This window comes from Ahaetulla prasina, chromosome 2, assembly GCF_028640845.1.
Source record: "Ahaetulla prasina isolate Xishuangbanna chromosome 2, ASM2864084v1, whole genome shotgun sequence".
In the NCBI taxonomy this organism is placed as follows: Eukaryota; Metazoa; Chordata; class Lepidosauria; order Squamata; family Colubridae; genus Ahaetulla; species Ahaetulla prasina.
In genome coordinates, this window is record NC_080540.1 from 184,955,994 (window position 1) to 184,976,828 (window position 20,835).

The 20,835-nt window shown below is 44.0% G+C and overlaps 1 protein-coding gene across 7 annotated transcripts in view; it reads left to right on the forward strand.

Moving 5' to 3' along the window:
- SLC44A2 (solute carrier family 44 member 2) overlaps positions 1–20,835 on the forward strand; it is a 191,579-nt gene that overhangs the window by 48,632 nt on the left and 122,112 nt on the right. The window lies entirely within an intron of this gene.

Sequence of the window (20,835 nt, forward strand, 5' to 3'; positions counted from 1 at the left end):
ATGTATTAGATAATAGATATAAGTATAAACATGATTATGAATACATGAAATGGATATGAATAAAAGGACAAGGACAGTAAGCACGTTGTATAACATGGTAAATGTTGTTAAGTAAGGATGGAAAACTGGCCTATTTTAGACCTTAAACCTTTATTTTATGTGGCTAATTAAGTTAGGTGAAGCTCTTTACAATATAACAATAACGTTGGTATTCAAGAGCTCCCAGGCATTTGGTTGAGAAGAATCAGTAGCAATCCTGAGGCTGGAGAGCCACCTAATGCTGCAAGAGCAGGAAAGACCTAAGCTAAAGTTGTCAGAACTGAGCTGCAAAATCCAGACAATTATGTACTAGATGCCAACAAAGAGATACAGAAGAAAATATTTTTACTGTCATCTCATGTTTGGATTATTTCATCACATGATCAAACTAAGCACATAAATTAAACTAAGTAGTTTTAGTTAAACTGATGATGACTCTGAGGGGCCAACCTTGAAACTTTGTTGAGGACTTTTGCTCCTGTTGATATCATTTATTACATGTTTTAAAAACATTTAAAAAGCAAAGGTTTGAAATAATTATTTGAATGGCAATAGCTATGAGCATAAAAGCAAATATTGGAAAATCCTGGGTTGGTACTATCCCTGTGTTCCTGAAACTCTGGATAATTCTCTATCAATCTTTATTTACACAACATAGTAAGTTCTGTTTTGGATAGCTGAAGGCTGAGTTGCAGTTTGATCAGAGGCCCTGCCTCCCGTTTCCTGCATCTCTTGACATTGGTATCAGTCATCAGGAACCATATTAGAGTTTTGAAAGGCCCTGCAAACTAATTTAGAACAACTTCTGTTTAGGGATGTGGCAAGTTGTCTTGTGGGGACAATCTTCAAATTATGGGGTCTAGTTGTCTAGGACAACTTGCTGTGGCTATCTCTCCATGACCATCTTGTTACGGCCATCTTGTCATGGCCAACTCACTTCAGAAGAATGCACTGTGGCCAACTTGCACTGAGAAAACTTGCCACAGGACAATCCACGTGGGACAACCCAACACAATAAGTATTATCTGCCACTGTTTCTTCTACATTATTTCCATTTTTGTCAATGGAAATAATGTCAAAGAAATAGTGATAGAAAATATTTATTGTGTTCTAAGATGAAGGTGTAATGAATGTCTAGAAATGGATATGTCAATGTATGTTAAACTTGTATGTGACATATGATTATATTGAATATGGATGTAGCTGTTTAAGAGGAATTAACTTACATACTTGACATGTAAGAAGTAATGTAAATTTGTACAAAGATAAAGAAGTATATCATTTATTAGCTTAAATTTGATGACAGTGTTTAAAATATAAAATATAAAGTATACCAATGACTGCATCTCCAACAATCCATCTGTTAAGCTACTGAAGTTCGCAGATGACACAACAGTGATTGGTCTCATTCGAGACAATGACGAATCCGCATATAGACGAGAGGTTGAACGACTAGCCTTGTGGTGCAACCGAAACAATCTGGAACTGAACACACTCAAAACCGTAGAAATGGTGGTAGACTTTAGGAGAAACCCTTCCATACTTCCACCTCTCACAATACTAGACAACACAGTATCAACAGTAGAAACCTTTAAATTTCTAGGTTCTATCATAGCGCAGGATCTAAAATGGACAGCTAACATCAAAAACATCATCAAAAAAGGACAACAAAGAATGTTCTTTCTGCACCAACTTAGTAAGCTCAAACTGCCCAAGGAGCTGCTGATTCAGTTCTACAGAGGAATTATTGAGTCTGTCATTTGCACCTCTATAACTGTCTGGTTCGGTTCTGCAACCCAACAAGGAAAACACAGACTTCAGAGGATAATTAGAACTGCAGAAAAAATAATTGCTACCAATCTGCCTTCCATTGAGGACCTGTATACTGCACGAATCAAGAAGAGGGCTGTGAAAATATTTACAGATCCCTCACATCCTGGACATAAACTGTTTCAACTCCTACCCTCAAAACGATGCTATAGAGCACTGCACATCAGACCAACTAGACACAAGAACAGTTTTTTCCCGAAGGCCATCACTCTGCTAAACAAATAATTCCCTCAACACTGTCAAACTATTTACTAAATCTGCACTACTATTAATCTTCTCATCGTTCCCATCACCAATCTCTTTCCACTTATGACTGTATGACTGTAACTTTGTTGCTGGTAATCCTTATGATTTATATTGATATATTGACCATCATTTGTGTTGTAAATGTTGTACCTTGATGAACGTATCTTTTCTTTTATGTACACTGAGAGCATATGCACCAAGACAAATTCCTTGTGTTCAATCACACTTGGCCAATAAAAAATTCTATTCTATCCTATTCTATTCTATTCTAAACCAGTGATGTTAAACCATGTCCATTGTTTTTAATTTGAATTATTAATAAAAAACTTCTTTTTTAAAAAAAAATATTTATCGTGTTGAGTTACCCTACATAGAATTGTACTACAGCAAGTTGTCCTGCAGTGATTTGGCCTCATCAACTTCTGTGGCAAGTTGATTGCAGCAAGATAGCTGTGCTGGGTTGGCTGTGGCAAAATGGCTGTGGTGAGTTGGCCATCGCAAGTTGGCCACAGCGAGTTGGCTATGGCAAGTTGTCCCATTCCACTCCCATCCCCTACTGTGCTGGGCTTGCCAACTGGGAAAACTGGAGTCCATTTTGTGAGTCATTGGTTTTTTTCCACTGACATTTGCAAATGTCTTGTTTGAGTAATCCATATTAGAGCAGACCCAACAGATAGTTATGCAGCTTCTGCTTGAACATTCAGTCAGGATTAGTTCTCCTGTAAGTTAAACCCTTTATTCTATGTTCTGCACATTGTAATGATTGGAAACATGTCTTGATCATCTTCCATGCAATTCCTCTCAGATATAAAATATGATAACCTTTATAGTCACTTTTTTCTGTGAACACACTGGCACACTTATTTGAAGAGTGCTATCATGTTTTATTTATTTTATTTATTTGATTTTTATACCGCCCTTCTCCCGAAGGACTCAGGGCGGTGTACAGGCAAGATAAAACAATACAATACACAGATTAAAATACCATTTAAAAAACTTATTTAAATTAGCCTAAAATTAAAAAATTTCCATACTAAAAACCCCGTTTAAAAATTGATAAAAGATAAAATTCAATTTAAGACAGCCCCGCGCAAATAAAAAGATGCGTCTTCAGTTCGCGACGGAATGTCCAAAGGTCAGGTATTTGGTGTAAACCCGGGGGAAGTTCGTTCCAGAGTGTGGGAGCCCCCACAGAGAAGGATCTTCCCCTGGGGGCTGCCAGCCGACATTGCTTGGCAGACGGCACCCTGAGAAGTCCCTCTCTGTGAGAGCGTACGGGTCGGTGGGAGGCATGTGGTAACAGCAGGCGGTCCCGTAAGTACCCAGGCCCTAAGCCATGGAGCGCTTTAAAGGTCGTAACCAGCACCTTAAAGCGCACTCGAAAGGCCACAGGCAGCCAGTGCAGTCTGCGCAAGAGCGGTGTTATGTGGGAGCTACGCGGAGCTCCCTCTATCACCCGCGCAGCTGCATTCTGGACTAACTGAAGCCTCCGAGTGCACTTCAAGGGGAGCCCCATGTAGAGAGCATTACAATAATCCAGGCGAGAGGTAACGAGCGCATGAGTGACCGTGCACAAGGCATCCCGATCAAGGAAGGGGTGCAACTGCCGAACCAGGCGAACCTGGTGGAAGGCCCCCCTGGAGACGGCCGTCAAATGATCTTCAAACGACAGCCGTTCATCCAGGAGGACACCTAAGTTGCGCACCCTATCCTTTGGGGCCAATAACTCGCCTCCAACAGTCAGCCGCGGCTGCAGCTGACTGAATCGGGGTGCTGGCATCCACAGCAACTCCGTCTTGGAGGGATTAAGCTTGAGCCTGTTTCTCCCCATCCAGACCCGTACGGCTTCCACGCACCAGGACAGCACTTCAACAGCTTCATTGGGGTGGCCTGGGGTGGAGAAGTACAGCTGGGTGTCATCAGCGTACAGCTGGTATCTCACCCCAAAGCCACTGATGATCTCACCCAACGGCTTCATATAGATGTTGAACAGAAGGGGCGAGAGAATCGACCCCTGCGGCACCCCACAAGTGAGGTCCCTCGCGGTCGACCTCTGCCCCTCTGTCAACACCATCTGCGACCGGTCAGAGAGATAGGAGGAGAAACACCGATATACGGTGCCTCCCACTCCCAATCCCCCCAACCGGCGCAGCAGGATACCATGGTCGATGGTATCAAAAGCCGCTGAGAGGTCTAATAGGACCAAGGCAGAGGAATAACCCCTGTCCCTGGCCCTCCAGAGATCATCCACCAATGCGACCAAAGCTGTCTCCGTGCTGTACCCGGGTCGGAAGCCGGACTGGAACGGGTCTAGATAGATGGCTTCATCCAGGTATTGGGGTAGCTGTCGTGCCACAGCACTCTCTACAACCTTTGCAACAAAGCGAAGGTTGGAGACTGGACGATAATTACCCAAAATAGCTGGGTCCAGGGAGGGTTTCTTGAGGAGGGGTCTCACCACCGCCTCTTTCAAGGCGGCAGGGAAAACCCCTTCCAACAAAGAAGCGTTGATAATCTCCTGGAGCCAGCCTCGTGTCACCTCCTGAGTGGCCAGTACCAGCCAGGAAGGACACGGGTCCAGTAAACATGTAGTGGCGTGAAGCCTCCCCAACAGCCTGTCCACGTCCTCGGGAGCCACAGGGTCAAACTCATCCCAAATGGACTCAACAAGACGTGTCTCCTCTCCTTCGCCTGGATCATCCCAATTTCGGTCCAGACCATCCCGGAGCTGAGCGATTTTATCGTATAGATAACCACTAAACTCCTCAGCACGTCCCTGCAACGGGTCATCCCGCACCTCCTGATGAAGGAGGGAGCGGGTCACCCAAAACAGGGCGGCCGGGCGGTTATCTGCCGACGCAATGAGGGTGGAGGTATATGAGCGCCTTGCCTCCCTCATTGCCACTAGGTAGGTCCTAGAATAGGACCTAATTAGTGTCCGATCAGCTTCGGAACGGCTGGACCTCCAGGTGCTCTCTAGACGTCTTCTCCGGCGTTTCATCTCCCTCAGTCCCTCGGAGAACCAAGGGGCCAAACGAGATCTGTGCCGGGTCAGAGGTCGCAAAGGCACGACACGGTCCAAGGCCCCAGGCCGCAACTAGTTCCTCAGTCGTGCCATGGGCCAGATCCTCAGGGAATGGCCCAAGCTCCGTCAGGAACCTCTCCGGGTCCATCAGGCGCCTCGGGGTCCATCAGGCGCCTCCAACAGCTCGGGCAGGGCTGTGGTCACGCAGCAAGGAGCCAGGTACGCGATCAACAAGCCCAACTGATTCCTATAGCCCCACCTCACATAGAGGGATTCACAACCGGCAATCTGAGGAACAGTGGCCTCCCTCGGCTCTAGATCTTCCTTAATGACAACCGCCACCCCCCCACCCCTACCTTGGGCCCTCGGCTGATGAAATGCTCGAAAACCTGGAGGGCACAGCTCAACGAGGGGAACCCCCCCCTCCGGACCCAACCAGGTCTCCGTAATGCCCATAAGGTCCACGGACTCCCCCGAATAAGATCACAAATCAGGGGGGCTTTATTAGCCACGGACCGGGCATTACATAACATCAACCGAAGATTCAGGCTCTGAGGATCATGGCCGCCTGAGGAACGGGTAGGGACTGAGGGGCCGGAGCACGTGATCGCTGTCAAACATCGAGCACGTGCTCCCAACACTCGATACGGCCCCCCCCTCCGCCATATCTGCCTCTCCCACTTACCGTACAGATTGAACAACCCTTTAGTCCTGGAACAGAACCCTCCCCCCCTGCCTTCGGACCAGATGTAATAATGTCGCGAACAAGCACAGGGGCTGGATCCCTCCCCGACGGGTTCTCTCCCCACCACAAATCCCTCCCCTCCCAACCCTTAAAATCCCCATTAAAACTCCCCTTAAAAAATCTCTTAAAACAGCTAATTAAAAAGCCCCTAAGCCTCCTATTTTTAGCATGCCACCTCTCGGGGCTCCAAAGCCCGTCCTCAAGGTGGGCCCTCGATAGTATGGAGGGCCAGACCCGCGAGAGAGGGGCATCTCGCAGGGCAAGAAGGTCAGCCGCAGTAAACGTTCGCATCACAAAGAAAGTCCGGCAGGAGGCCCATCCTGGGCCGGTCAAGATGGTAACAGATGATACAGTGACCACAACCAGTCTGTCAGTCAGTCCTGATGGGAAACAGTCAATAGTGATCCTTGTGGGGTAGAGGACAAAACCGCTCACTCAGTCAGTTCACCACCCCCTATAAATAGTCAGGGGTGGACTAAGGAAGAAAAAGGGGGGGACTGATGGTAAAGATGTTAAACAGGCCGTCCGCCGCCTTGAAACACCGAGGCAGGCCGCCGCCACCGGCCACCTCCGCCCGGCCATCGCCACCGAAAGCGTCCCATCGCCACCGCATGAGGCCACCGACATCCCCACCATCTAGGAAGGGACGCCAGTCGCCAAATCCTGCCAGCAATCCCGGGGCTCCACCGACGCCAGCGCCAAATGAAGAAAAGCCAGGCCGCCACCGCCGCCAGAAAGCCAACAAGGCCGACGGGGGCCCGGTAGGCCCTCCAGATCTCCACTGGGCGCAACTCCTCCGGGGCTCCTCCCCTCGCCCCCGAAGTCGCCCGTCACCCATCTTCCTGAACGACTGAAGCCTCCTCCATCAGGGCGGGGATCTAAGGGGGCCAAGGTGTCAGAGGCCCCCGCCGCCGCTGCCGCCATGTTCTCCCTGAGACTTCTCTTTCAAGGCTAAATTTTCTTAATTTGTTTAATCTCTCTGCATAGGACTTGGTTAGCTTCTGATCATTCTTGTTCCCTTTCTTTGCACCCTTTCAGTTTGTTTGAATCCTCAAAATGCAGGACTCAAAACTGGGCAGCCTGATCAGAGAAAATCAGAAATGGAAATTATGCTTCTGTTGATGACACCAAAAATTGCATTTGCCTTTTCTGCAGCTACATCAAACTGATGATTCACAATTCATGTTGACCCTTTGCAACTCAAACATTATTTTTAAGGTCCTTACAGATAAATTATGATTTCTTTTAGAACTTTATGTAATTCCTCAATTAAACAAAGTTCTACTCCCTCTCCCTTTATTTTTTTTTTAAAATAGGAGCAATAGTTGTGTCCATCTGGTACTTCACACTTCCTCTGAATTTTTTAAAGAGAAAGGATAAAATCAGGCTAGTTCCTTAAGTACCCTGGGATGTAGTTCATCTGACCCTAAAAACGTAAACTCAATTCACAACAGTATTCCCAACTACATTTATATCTATGTCTAAATGTTATTTTTAATCACCTTTGCTAACCTCAGCTCATTCTGAACTTGGACTACTGGGCATCTTCTGTACATTAGCTTGCTACATTGGGTACATTTCTCTTTCCAACCGCCTTCTGTGTCACTAAGCTTTTTGTGCAATAGTATCTACATCAGTGGTGGGTTTCAAAAATTTTTACTACCGGTTCTGTGGGTATGGCTTGGTGGCCGTGACATTGCTTGGTGGGTGTGGCTTGGTGGGCGTGGCTTGGTGGGCGTGGCAGGGGAAGGATATGTAACATCTCCATTCCCTCCCCAATCCAGGGGAAGGTTACTGCAAAATCCCCATTTCCTCCTGATCATCTGGGACTTGGGAGGCAGAGAATAGATGAGGGCGGGGCCACTCAGAATTTTTACTCAAAATTTCCACTACCAGTTCTCCAGGAATTTCCCAGGAATTGTTTGCAGTTGTGCTTTTAATATCTGGTACCCATGTTGGGATCCTTTCCTATGAGGTTTTTGTTGCTAAGGAATCTAACTTAATATTGTCCTGAGTTGGTTGATATCTAAATGAATATTTAAGTTTTAATTTCTCTTAAAATTAAGACCATCATTATACAGTCAAGATCCTGCTATTTCTATACCTTTGTAGGTGTATAATGAATGTTGCCTACTCATTTGTATTGAGTCAAAGGGAGCTGATTATCTTGTATATTCTTTCATCTTTAAAAGTAGAAAATTATAAGCAAGATAAATTTGGAATTTCCGAAAGGTCTGTAATGGTCTTGGAAGAGTTTGTCTTCCAATGGATGGTTGTGATTATAAATTACATAGTAAAATTGCATTCCTATGCTTATAGCATCATTCTGAGTGGATTTTGGACTATATTTATTTTATTTATTTATTTATTTATTTATTTATTTATTTATTTTGTCAAATACATATTAGATAATATATATAAACATAAATTGAAAACATAAAATGAATACAACTAAAGGGAACATAAGGACAGGAACGGTAGGCACGCTGGTGCTCTTATGCACGCCCCTTACAGACCTCTTAGGAATGGGGTGAGGTCAACAGTAGACAATTTTGAGTTAAAGATTTGGGGATTTGTTGATGAGACCACGGAGTCTAGTAGTGCATTCCAGGCATTAACAACTCTGTTACTGAAGTCATATTTTCTACAGGCGAGATTGGAGCGGTTCCCTTTAAGTTTGAATCTATTGTATGCTTGTGTACTGTTGTAATTAAAGCTGAAGTAGTCATTGACAGGAAGGACATTGTAGCAGATGATTTTATGAGCTGAGTTCAGGTCATACCGAAGGCGGCGTAGTTCTAAATTTTCTAAACCCAGAATTTCAAGTCTCGTGGCATAAGGTATTTTGTTGCAATCAGAGGAGTGGAGGACTCTACTTGTGAAATATTTCTGGACACGCTCGATTGTATTAATGTCCGCTATGCAGTGTGGATTCCAGACAGATGAGCTGTAATCAAGAATTGGTCTAGCAAATGTTTTGTAAGCTCTGGTTAGTAGTGTAATCTTACCAGAGAAGAAGCTACACAAGATTAGGTTTACAACTCTTAATGCCTTTTTGGTGATGTGGTTGCAGTGGGCTTTGGCACTTAGATCATTTAATATGAGAACCCCAAGGTCTTTGACAGAGAGAGAGTCATCTACAAGGTCATGTCCACCTAGCTTGTATTTTGTGTTCTGATTCTTTCTGCCAATGTGTAAGACAGCATTCGTTGGTTGAGATTTGGAGTTGGCAGATTTTTGACCATTCCAACACAAAGTCCAGGTCTTTTTGAAGGGTAGCAGCATTGTTGGTAGTGTTAAATAGTTTAACATCATCGACAAAGAGAACACAGTTACTTATAATATGATCACAGAGGTCATTTATGTTTAATATGAAGAGTGTTGGTCCTAGAACACTGCCTTGGGGGACACCGCTATTAACAGGTGCAGGATTTGATAGGGTGTTGCCTATTTTGACCACTTGTTGCCTGTCTGACAGGAACGCAGTTGTCCAATTATGGAGGGGTCCAGAGATGCCGCAGGATTTTAGTTTTAGAAGAAGTTTGTTATGTACCACTGAATCAAAGGCTTTACAGAAGTCAATGTAAATTGCATCTATTGCTTTGCTCTGATCGAGATTTGTAGTTCATATGTTTTTGCAGTGTAGAAGTTGTAGATTACAGGATAATTTTTTCCTGAAACCAAATTGTTTATTAGAGAGTAGATTGTTTGTTTCTAGGTGGAGGGTAATGGATTGGTTGATGATTGACTCCATTATTTTGCAGGTTACACAGCATAAAAAAATTGGTTTGTAATTTTCAACTAAGCTGGGGTCTCCTTTTTTGAAGACAGGGATGACCGTGGCTAGTGACCATAGTTTGGGAAGGGAGCTGGTCCTGAAAGATTTTTCAAAGATTATGCTTAGGGGTTCTGCTATAACAGTGGAAAGCTTTTTTAAGAAGTATGCACATAGACCATCAGATCCAATAGATAGGGATGGTTTCAGTCTACGTAGTGCCTTTTCAATATTATCTTCTGTGAAATCTATTTGTGTTAGATCATTGTAGTCATTCTTGGTACGACTGGGGAATGTTGGGTATGAGGCATTATTGTTAATAAAAACTGAGCCGAAGAATGTGTAAAAGAGGTTTGCTTTAACTGCTTCATCATTGTATTCTTTACCATTAGATCCTTTTAGGGGTGGAATGGATCTCGAGTCTTTAAGTTTGTTGTTTACAAAATTATAGAAAGCCTGATTGAATTTTGTGTGCAGAAGATCTTCTTGTTTGATATGGTAATTAGTGCATTCAATCCTTATTTGGTGGCATATATTTTTGTAGCGGCTTTTAAAGTTAGTGACATAGCCAGTTTTGTTTTTTCACTAGAGGGATGTTTTTTTGGATTGGAGCTTTTTTATTGATATGGGTAATTTGTTTTTCTTGGTTTTGGTGGTGATTTGTGGCACATATAGTTTGATAACTCTATTGACTTCAAGCAAAAAAATATTATAGTAGTCTTCGGCAGTGATACAATTAGAGAATAGAATTTGCCAGTCAAGAGATGAGAGGTCGGCATCTATGAGATCGTAGTTTGCTTTATTGAAGTTGTAGTTTGGTATCCCATTATTATGGAGATTTTTATAAGGCCGTATATTGAGACAAAAGTCTATCATGCTGTGGTCACTGTTGGAAAAGGGTTCTTTTATTTGTAGTCCATAAATTGAGTTTAAGTTGTTGCATGGTCTTCAGGCATGATTCACCAGGTTTGGTTAGACATGGTGTTTGCTTTTGTGCTTCATGTTAAATCACAATGTTTAATATATATAGACTTCTTAATTTGGGGGTAATATGAGGCATGCAAAAAGACATTGATATATTCTAGGAATCTGTTTATAGGACCTTAATTTTTTTTGAAAAATTAAAGGCTGTAAATATCATTGAAATTCCAATAGTATATAGTAAAACAGAATTCTGATCATAATCAGATTCTGTTTATTTAGCTGGAGAGAAGATATTGTTGAGACTTACTGGAATGCAGCCTTTATAATAATAATAGATGCTGGAAATGAAAAATGCCAGGCATTGATCTCATATATTTTCTCAGCTGATTCACAGTTATATCTCAATTCTGGAGAGAAGACAAAATAAAACTCCGATTATTTTGTTTAATTACTGTGCTTTAGTAAGTACATTTCATTTGGTAGCTCAGGGAAGCAAATATAATGTTTCCACTTCCTATTTCCTCCCACAACGATAGTCCTATGAAGTAGGCCCAAAGTCATCCAATGAGCCTTTGTAGTTGATGGTGGAGTGGAACCTGGATCTCCCATTCCTCACTCTAAAATTGCAACGCAGCTGTAAGGATGCTGATTTTTGGCTCATCTGGTGCTTCATGCCAAGGATAGAAATAAAAGCACTTCAATTACTATGGTTGAGAATCTGCCTGAAGATTCTGAAATGCATAATGAGACAATTTTAGTACAGATACAAAACAGTATGCATATTTTCAAGTTCTCAGGAATTACTCATTAGTAGATAGTAAATAAAGCAAAAAGAATAAGAAATATGAAAAATGAGAGATGCTTGTGTTTGTACTGTATTCGTGTACCTTATAGACATGCAGTCAGGTTTGAGGAAAGCACATGCCCCAAAATTCTTCTCAGCCATGGTTTTGCTTTGGTAAATAACTACTGGCTGCCCATTTCCAAGGGTTGCTTCTTGAACCTGCCTTAGCTCTTAGTTTAGTGCATCCAGGCTTTGTGAGGCCAAATTGAGGTTAGCCAGTGTACAGTCCAGGCTATTAATATTTTTGAAATTGCGCACAATGAGTGCTGGGACTCCTACTAATGAGATCACCAGTGCAACGTATTCTGCCTTAGTGGACAACTGGGCAGAATCATTTGTGAGTCACAATCAGGCTTGGGGTTTGGAAATCTTTTTCTGCCATCTCTTCACTGAGGGAATTGCCTGAGGGGGCATGCCCCCTCCCCCATGGAATTGGCAGGGAGGTAGTGGCCTCCCTTAGGCCTTAGTGGCACAGATCAAGAGCCAGCCTAGCTGAAGCTTTGTGTGGGCATAGGTGAAAGGGATAGCCTCAGTTTGATTCTGAATGGAATGTGTGTGTGTGTGTGTGTGTGTGTGTGTGTAGCTACACCTACAAGACAGACAATATAAACATCTTGGACAAATTTCCCTCCCAACAGACAGAAGACAGACAGTCCAAGATGTTCAGGACTTGCTGTGCCAACCACTCCCAAATGCCATCCCTCCATGAATCCATTTAACTATCTAGTTACAATGTAAATGAAGCAAGAAAGGAAACTTTACAATGAATTTCCACCCTCCTCCCGTACAGTGGTGGGTTTCAAAAATTTTTACTACCGGTTTTGTGGGTGTGGGTTGGTGGGCGTAACATGGCTTGGTGGGCGTGGCTTGGTGGGCGTGGCAGGGGAAGGATACTGTAAAATCTTCATTTCCACCCCACTCCATGAGAAGGATACTGCAAAATCCCCATTTCCTCCCAATCAGCTGGGACTTGGGAGGCAGAGTATAGATGTGGGCGGGGCCAGTCAGAATTTTTACTCCCAATTCTCTGAACTACTCAAAATTTCCATTCCGTACCGGTTCTCCAGAACTGGTCAGAACCTGCTGAAACCCACCTCTGCTCCCATAGTCTTTACAGTTGTCTTCTGGGTTAGTCTTCACTGGTCCATCTCTGGGTCCTCTCTTTCAAGTCTGCTGGGTAGCGTTAGGCTTGGCTTGGTGGTAAGGCTGGTCAGTCAGGCTTGGGAAGGTCTGCTCCATTCTGGTTGCTGTGAAGACTTTTTTGATAGATGACTGGATCCAAACCCAATTCCCTGGTTCAAATAGATAGAGGGTCTCTCTTCTAGAGGCAGTGTCTGGGTCAGTATGCTCTGCTTTCACAGGTTGCAGAGTTGTCTGTACAAAGACATGAGAACAGGGGCCCCTCTCCCCTTTGTGTGTGATCCTCCCAGGAAAGCCATTGTTGGAGGATAAGAGATGGAGTGGGAGTGGATTGATAGCTTGTAGGCGGAGTTTGAAAAACATTGATGTTAACATTGCAGATGTTAAATAGACAGATAAAACTACTTAAACACATATAGCAAATGCAAGAATGAAACTTTTCCTGTAAATGAATTTAAAACATTCCTTCATAACCTTGGGCTCTTCTTAAAGGTACAGAGAGAGGGTAGGGGAAAAATGAATACAGTTCTCTTCACCCTGTTTTGCTGGCCAGGCAACCTAGGATGAAGGTATTGTCAACCCTGAGAGGCCATCTTTAACTTTGGATCTTCAGGGCTGCCACACTCTCTGGATGGGCATGCTGTGGGAAATGGGAGGGGGGATGGATGGAGACAGGGTCAGATGTATAGCCATAACAATGTTCTTTTCCCTGAGAGTCAAGGACTTTCAGCCTGCACCTGGAGAGGAAACAACTCCAGTTTGGACAGCGACCTGATTGGACCATGTGATGGACATGTAGGTGCAGGGGAAGGGACTTTGACTTTCCTTTCAGTGGGGAAAACTAAGGGGCTTTCAGCTTTGTGTTTTTTCATATGTGCAGAAAACAAATATATATATATTTGTTTTCTGAGGTTTTCGTGGGTGTTTGTATGTAGGTCTTTGGTTATTCGGGTTTTCTCCCATGTAAAATTTGAAGTGTCTTGGCGACGTTTCGACGAAATCCCATTCGTCATCATCAGGCTAGGTGCTTACAGCTTCCTATTTGTAGGAGAAATGTATGATCGCTGCTGTTTCTTCCTTTTAACTGCTAGTGGGGGTTTGAACTGATTGGTTGGGAGCTTGGCTGTGTTCTGATTGGGTGGGATGTTTAAGTCTACAGGAAATCCAATGGCTCCCTAGGACACACCATCTACCAGAAGAAAACACACACAAACCGCTATCTGCACGCATTCTCACATCACCACCCAGCTCAGATCAACTCTGTAGCCAAGACACTCATCTCCAGAACAAAACGCTTGGCTGACGAACAACACCTAAAAACCGAACTGCACACTCTCACTAATATACTAACATCCAATGGATTTCAAAGAAATAAGATTACCAAACTAATCCATAAAGAAACCCCCACTAAAATCCAAGACAGAGAACAAGAAAACGGCAAAGCCCTCCTCCCATATATAAAAGGTACCACAGACAGAATCGGCAAGATCCTCCACAAACACAACATCAAGACAGCATTCTGCACAAACCGAAAAATATCCACCATCCTAAGAAACCCCAAAGACAAAATTGAGTTAGAAAATCAAGGAGTATATGAAATCCCATGCACCTCCTGCAGCACCACATACATCGGACAAACCAACAGAAGAATAAGTGCACGCATTGAAGAACATAAGAACTCAATCAAAAAAGAGGAACCAACTTCTTCCTTGGTCCAACACCTTAAAGCCACAGGACATAAAATTGATTTTAAAAATACCAGAACTATCGCCAAAACTGAACACTTTAACAACAGAATAATCAGAGAAGCCATCGAGATAGAAAAACGCCCACACAGCATGAATAAACAAGATGATACCTCCCGCCTACCAGCCATTTGGAAACCCGCCCTTATCGACAAACGAGTCCCTAACATGAAGAATGACGCAAGACCCACACTCGTGAGTGCCACACAGCATGTCACCACCACACATCCATACAGAAAGCAAACTCAAACCCACACCGATAATGAAGCACGACCATGGACCAGAAGCCAGACCGCAGCTGCATCATTAGCCATTTGAAACCCCTCCAATCCATACATGCAGCAGACTGACACCCACCATGAAGATGAAGCACGACCACAAATGCGAAGCCAAACAACAGCAATGCAACTCACCAATTCAAATCCCCCTGCATCTCAAACCAACCTAGCACAACTAAACCCCCCCAACAGAACACACCCCCAGCCAATCAGAGCACAGCCAACCCCACCATCCAATTAGAGCACAGCCAAACTCCCAACCAATCAGAACACACCTCCATCCAATTAGAGCACAGCCAAACTCCCAACCAATCAGAACACACCTCCACCCAATCAGAACACAGCCAAGCTCCCAACCAATCAGTTCAAATCCCCACTAGCAGTTAAAAGGAAGAAATAGCAGCGATCATACATTTCTCCTACAAATAGGAAGCTGTAAGCACCTAGCCTGATGATGACGAATGGGATTTCGTCGAAACGTCGCCAAGACACTTCAAATTTTACGCGGGAGAAAACCCGAATAACCAAAGACCTACATATATATATATATATACACACATATACATGTTTTCATAGGTTTTCACAGTATAGGTATGTAGGTCTTGGCATTTTCGGGTCTTCTCCCATGTAAGGTTGAGAGTATCTTGGTGACGTTTCGACGAGGTCTCACTCATCATCTTATTTATTTATTTATTTATTTATTTATTTTTTATACCGCCCTTCCCCCGAAGGACTCAGGGCGGTGTACAGCCAAAGATAAAATACAATACATATACAATTAAAACCAACAATTAAAACCTAGCAAATTACAAAAGGCTGATAATTAAAAGTTTAAATTTAAAAATTATAAAAGATTTTAAAAAACCCAATAAAAAACCCAATTTCAAATTAAAACTATTAAAACCATTATGCCAGTCCCGCTTGAATAAATAAATATGTTTTTAGCTCACGACAGAAGGTCCGAAGATCAGGCACTTGACGTAGGCCAGGGGGAAGTTTATTCCAGAGCGTCGATGCTCCAACAGAGAAGGCCCTACTCCTGGGGGCCGCCAGCCGACACTGCTTGGCGGACGGCACCCTGAGGAGACCTTCTCTGTGAGAGCGTACGGGTCGGTGGGAGGCATAGGGTAACAGCAGGCGATCTCGTAAGTACCCGGGTCCTAAGCCCCTTTCTTCAGGCTGGTGTCTTCGGCTTCATGCTTTGCTCGAGAAGCACGAAGCCGAAGACACCAGCTTGAAGATGATGAGTGAGACCTCGTCAAAACGTTGCCAAGATACTCTCAACCTTACACGGGAAAAGACATGAAAATGCCAAGACCTACATACATACATATATACATACATACATACATACATACATACATACATACATACATAATTGAACTTTGAGGAAAATGGCTGCCTTGGAGTTTTACTTCTGTTGGGGGTGTTACTTGGAATCCTGACAGGTATTTTCCTTTTCATTACTTAATGTAATATTGTAATATTAGCACAGCTGTTTTTGCCATGGATTGCGGCCACTTCTGCAGCAGGAGGCCAAGCGATGCACCCCATGTGCCTCGTGCTGGCCTTCCAAAAAGTACTGTAGCAGCAACTATCCACAATTATTTTACCCTTATTTCATCCTGACTGTACTGGGCTACATGGGTCGGGATGAAATAAGGGTTAAAAAATTGTGGATAGCTGCTGCTATGGTACCCTTCGGAAGGCCAGCGCGAGGTGCAAGTCTCCTGCTGCTGAAGTGGCTGCGCCCGAGGAGTGCTTTTGAGAGAGAAGGCAAAGGGGAAGTGATTGCTTGCAAACTCCCGCCTCGCTCCCGCCTCTCTGCTGGGCCACTCCCGGCAGCCCCAGATGTCCAAAGCCCGCACCTGCCCAGTTTCCTTTTCCTCAGTGCCTAGCTCTTTATCAAGGGGGGTGGGAGAGAAGTGAGTCACATGGAGCGAGACAGGGCTCACTCCTCTTGCCGTTTCTTCTCTCCTCTCGCCAGGCAATTTGGGGGTGGCAGGTGGGGAGGGCTGGGGCTGGGGAGATGTGAGATGCGTCTAACCTGCCTTGTAGCTCCGTCGCATGCCTCCCTGTTGTCTGCAGTCAAACACATTATAGGGTAAAAAAAGACTCGCGAGTTCAATCAAACTTCTTGAACTTGTGGAAGTTTGGTTTTACCCTACAACGTGTTTGCCTGCAGACAACGGCGAGACATGCAACAGAGCTGCAAGGCAGGTAAGACACATCTTAAGTCTCCCCAGCCCCACCCCTCCCCATCTGCCACCCTCAAATTGCATCCAATTTGAGCAGCAGCCAGGCTACTGTTACGGTACCATTGGGGCATGTGGAACAGTCTTACCTGCCTTGCAGCTCTGTCACGTGTCTCGCCGTTGTCTGCAGGCAAACACTTAGGGTAAAAAAAACCTCGTAAGTTCCATCAAACTTCTCGAACTCACAAGAAGTTTGATTTTACCCTACGTGTTTACCTGCAGACAACAGATGTGTCTGTTGTCTGCAGTGACAAATGTGACAGAGCTGCAAGGCAGGTTAGATGTGCGTGTCGCATCTCCCCGGCCCCTGGCAATTGGGGGGAGAAGAGATGGCAAGAGGAGTAAGCCCCATCTCGTTCCATGTGTCTTGCTTCTCCCCTGCCCCATATGCAACCCCCCTCAATAAAGATGGGTGCTGAGGAAAAGAGAGCCAGGCGGGCGTCTGGGGCTGCCAGGGGTCACCTGGCAGAGAGGCAGGAGCAGGGCGGGAGTTTGCAGGCAAGGGGAATGGATGGATGGATGGATGGGAGGCAGGTGAGTGTCAAGAACGCCAGGGAGATTCCCACCTTTGGTTGCCCCAGCGAACAGCTAATGAGCAGCAGCCATGAGGTGGCCATGCTTGCCATGCTCACCACCTCCTGCACCCCAAAATAATAAGATACACCCCGCCCCCGATAATAAGGCCAAGCCCTTATTTTGGTGTTCAAAATATATAAGAGAGGGTCTTATTTTCGGGGAAACACGGTATAAATACAAAGACAAAAAGAAAATGAGAGGAAAACAAAACTCAGGTTTACACCCTGGTCGTTCCCACCATAAATCTCAGTTAAATTAGGGAAGGCACAAATCTTAACAAACATATTACATGGTTGCATAGAAGACAGAAAGGGGGGGAATCAATATATATATAAAGGGATATATATCCCTTTCCTTTTAAGTACCTTTATTTAGCCAAATTCATTTTCCAGCTTTGTTTCTGAACAAAGGCCATTCTTTACACAACTTCTTTGCTCACATCTTCATAACGCCCAAGATAGGCCATCGCCACTCATCCCAAGCATTGAGCAAGTCTCCTAGTGGGGAGCCTGGTTTGACCCTCAAGCTAGAGCTTCCCATGTTTCTGTCAGGCTGCCTCTGATTATATCTATGAAAGAATACACCTTGACTTCATTTGCAAATAAAGAAAAGTACTTTTACTAGTTACATCTGGATAGCAGCAGTGCTAAGTTGAATCTGAGACAAAATATGGCTAACAATCTGTATCACCCTATTCCTCCCTCCTCTTTCCCAAAAGGTCATCAGGTCTGGTCCAATGCCAGCTCCTTCCCAGGGTCCCGTGGTAATCTTCTTCCGCAGGTCTCTGGTAGTCAATCATATCAGGAATGCAATGTCTGTTAGAGTTCGCGCTCAAACATTCCTGTTGAATTCAAAACATTAATCTCCCCTCCCACCTTAATTATGTCAGACCGACACTCTTAAAGGCCCCTCTCTACTTAACTTGAATCCAATAGCTATTTACATTAGAAATACAATCCCATGCTATCTAACAACTGAATATAAGGAGTACAAAGAGATACGAAGTTTGGAGTGGAGGCTGACAGTCTATTTCTGATGTAGAGATTCAATTGGCCCTGCTGAATCCCTTGACGACTAAGTGTCTTTACGAGCTTCTGCCCTGCCTGAAGTTTTCAGACCAGAAATAAGCAAAGGGTATGGGGGGACTCTGGTTCTCTTCTAAGAATACTGCCCCCTCCCCCTAGGGAACACCAGGCTCTGGTTTTCAGACCAAAAAGGGTTCTGGGAGGGCCCCTGCTCTCTTGCAGTAGTATGAGCACCTTCTTCCTTAACCTGCTTCACAGTTTTCAGACCCAGGAGAGTCTGGGAGGACCTCTGCTCTTCCTAGCAGTAGTATAGGTACCTCCTACTGAATGGACTTCACTCAGTGACTTCCCAGCTGGCTGCCCAGGAGTGAACCTTTGTCACTCACTTTTCCATTCCATTTTCGCACAGCTTCCCTTCTCCCTACAGAAGGTACTGTGCTCTGGCCAGACCCCCATACTTTCCAGGCTCTGTTTGTTTACAAAAAAAAAGTGCCCAGCCCAAGGTCACCCCGTTGGCTTTGTCCTTAGGCAGGACTAGATTCTGTTTCTTAGATTCTGTTTCAAGAAATGGAATACTGGAGTGGTTTCTGGAGTCCCATTTCAACACACTTAGAATAGTATTGCATGGATTCCATGAGCAAAAATTCTCAAGTCAAAAGGGAGTACAAGGCTGTTGGGAATTTCTCAGAAATATAACAGCACATCATTCCAATAAGAAGTAAAAATGGGAGGTAGCTTAGGAAGTCATTTTAGATCCATAGAGGGTTTTTGTCTGACAAAAAAAACATGTTTAAAAAATGGAAGGTGGGTACAACCACCCAGGAATCGTATAAGCAGATATATAATATCTGTAGGCAGGGGTGTCAAACTGGTGGCCCACGGCCGGATGCATCATGTGCAGGCCACGCCCATCTCAGCTCCATGAATAGGAAAAACATCATGAAATGTCACGTGATGGCATCGTGATGTGGCAAGTTAAGCATTAATGACTAGCCAGAATGTGACTTTCTGGGTAGTCATTTCAATGACTATAAGCACTGAAAAATAATTTTTTCAATTATGTCAGTAGTATAGAAAAAAAGGAGGCCTACTATTTGGAGAAAAATAGCAGATTGGTAAATTTATGGATGGATTTATTCAAATCTGATTGGTGTTTGTTTCTTAGCTGTATTTACAAAAGTTTTTTTTAACAGAGCTTAGTCCCCTCTACAAATGTTCTGGGTAGTCATACTTAATATAGATTGACGGACTAGAGCAGCTATTGGCTATATTCTGACATCACAGAAAACAATGAAGTCAGTTAAATACAGGTAGTCCTCAATTTAGGACCACAAGCGAGGTCAAAATTTATGTTGCTAAGTGAGAAATTTGTTAAGTAAATTTTGCCCCATTTTACGACTTTTCTTGCCACATTTGTTAAATGAATCAGTGCAGTTGTTAAATTAGTAACCCTAATTAGTAACTAATTAGTTACTAATTTAGTTCAGTTCAGTTCAGTGAATCTGGTTTCCCCATTGACTTAACTTCTCAGAAAGTTGCAAAAGGTTATCACATGACCCAGGGACACTTGCAACTGTCATAAATGTTAGTCAGTTGTCAAGCATCTGAATGTAAATCATGTGACTATGGGGATGCTGCAACAGTCATAAATCTGAAAAATGGTCATAAGTCACTGTTTTCAATGTCATTGTAACTTCAAATGGTCTCTAAGTGAACTGTTGTAAATTGTGGATTACCCTTAATGCATAATCAATTTTTGGTTTAATGTGATATATGGATCCAGAAAAGGATGTGGAGTAATTATGTCTTAATAACAGTAATTATCTGTGAATGTAACCAAGGATTAACAATGTGAGAACAATGACAGGCAGTAGAACATTTGCTCAAGACAAAATTGGGGCTGATGGGGGGGGCAGTTCAGAGCCACTTGGCTCTTTTCTAGATGTGATGTGATTCCTTAAACTTCCATGGTTCTTGGGAATTCTGAATATCATGACCCTGGAATGCTGGAAAGCATCAGTTTGAGCAAGGCTAGGTGTAACTGAATGAAAAAAGAACAGAGCTGGTGGCAGGCTCCTCTGTTGACACCAGCAGCTAGCCGAAGAATAACCAAATTTGTTCATTGGATTAAACCCTGCTTAACTCAGGATTCACACAACACATCAAACTGAAATACAGTTTGTTCTGAAAGCTACATCCCATGGTGGGGAGAGGTGCCGTAATTTCTTTCCGTGACCGAGATTTTTTGGGTTGCATTTGGTTGAGAAAATCGAGTGTCCAAAGTTCTCTCTTTGGAAAAAGACCGGTATGGAAGACTAAACCAGGACTCTGACGAAGTCCTAAGGCTGTTTCTGTAAGAGGCTGTTCGAGCACAGGCATGCGCCAGTC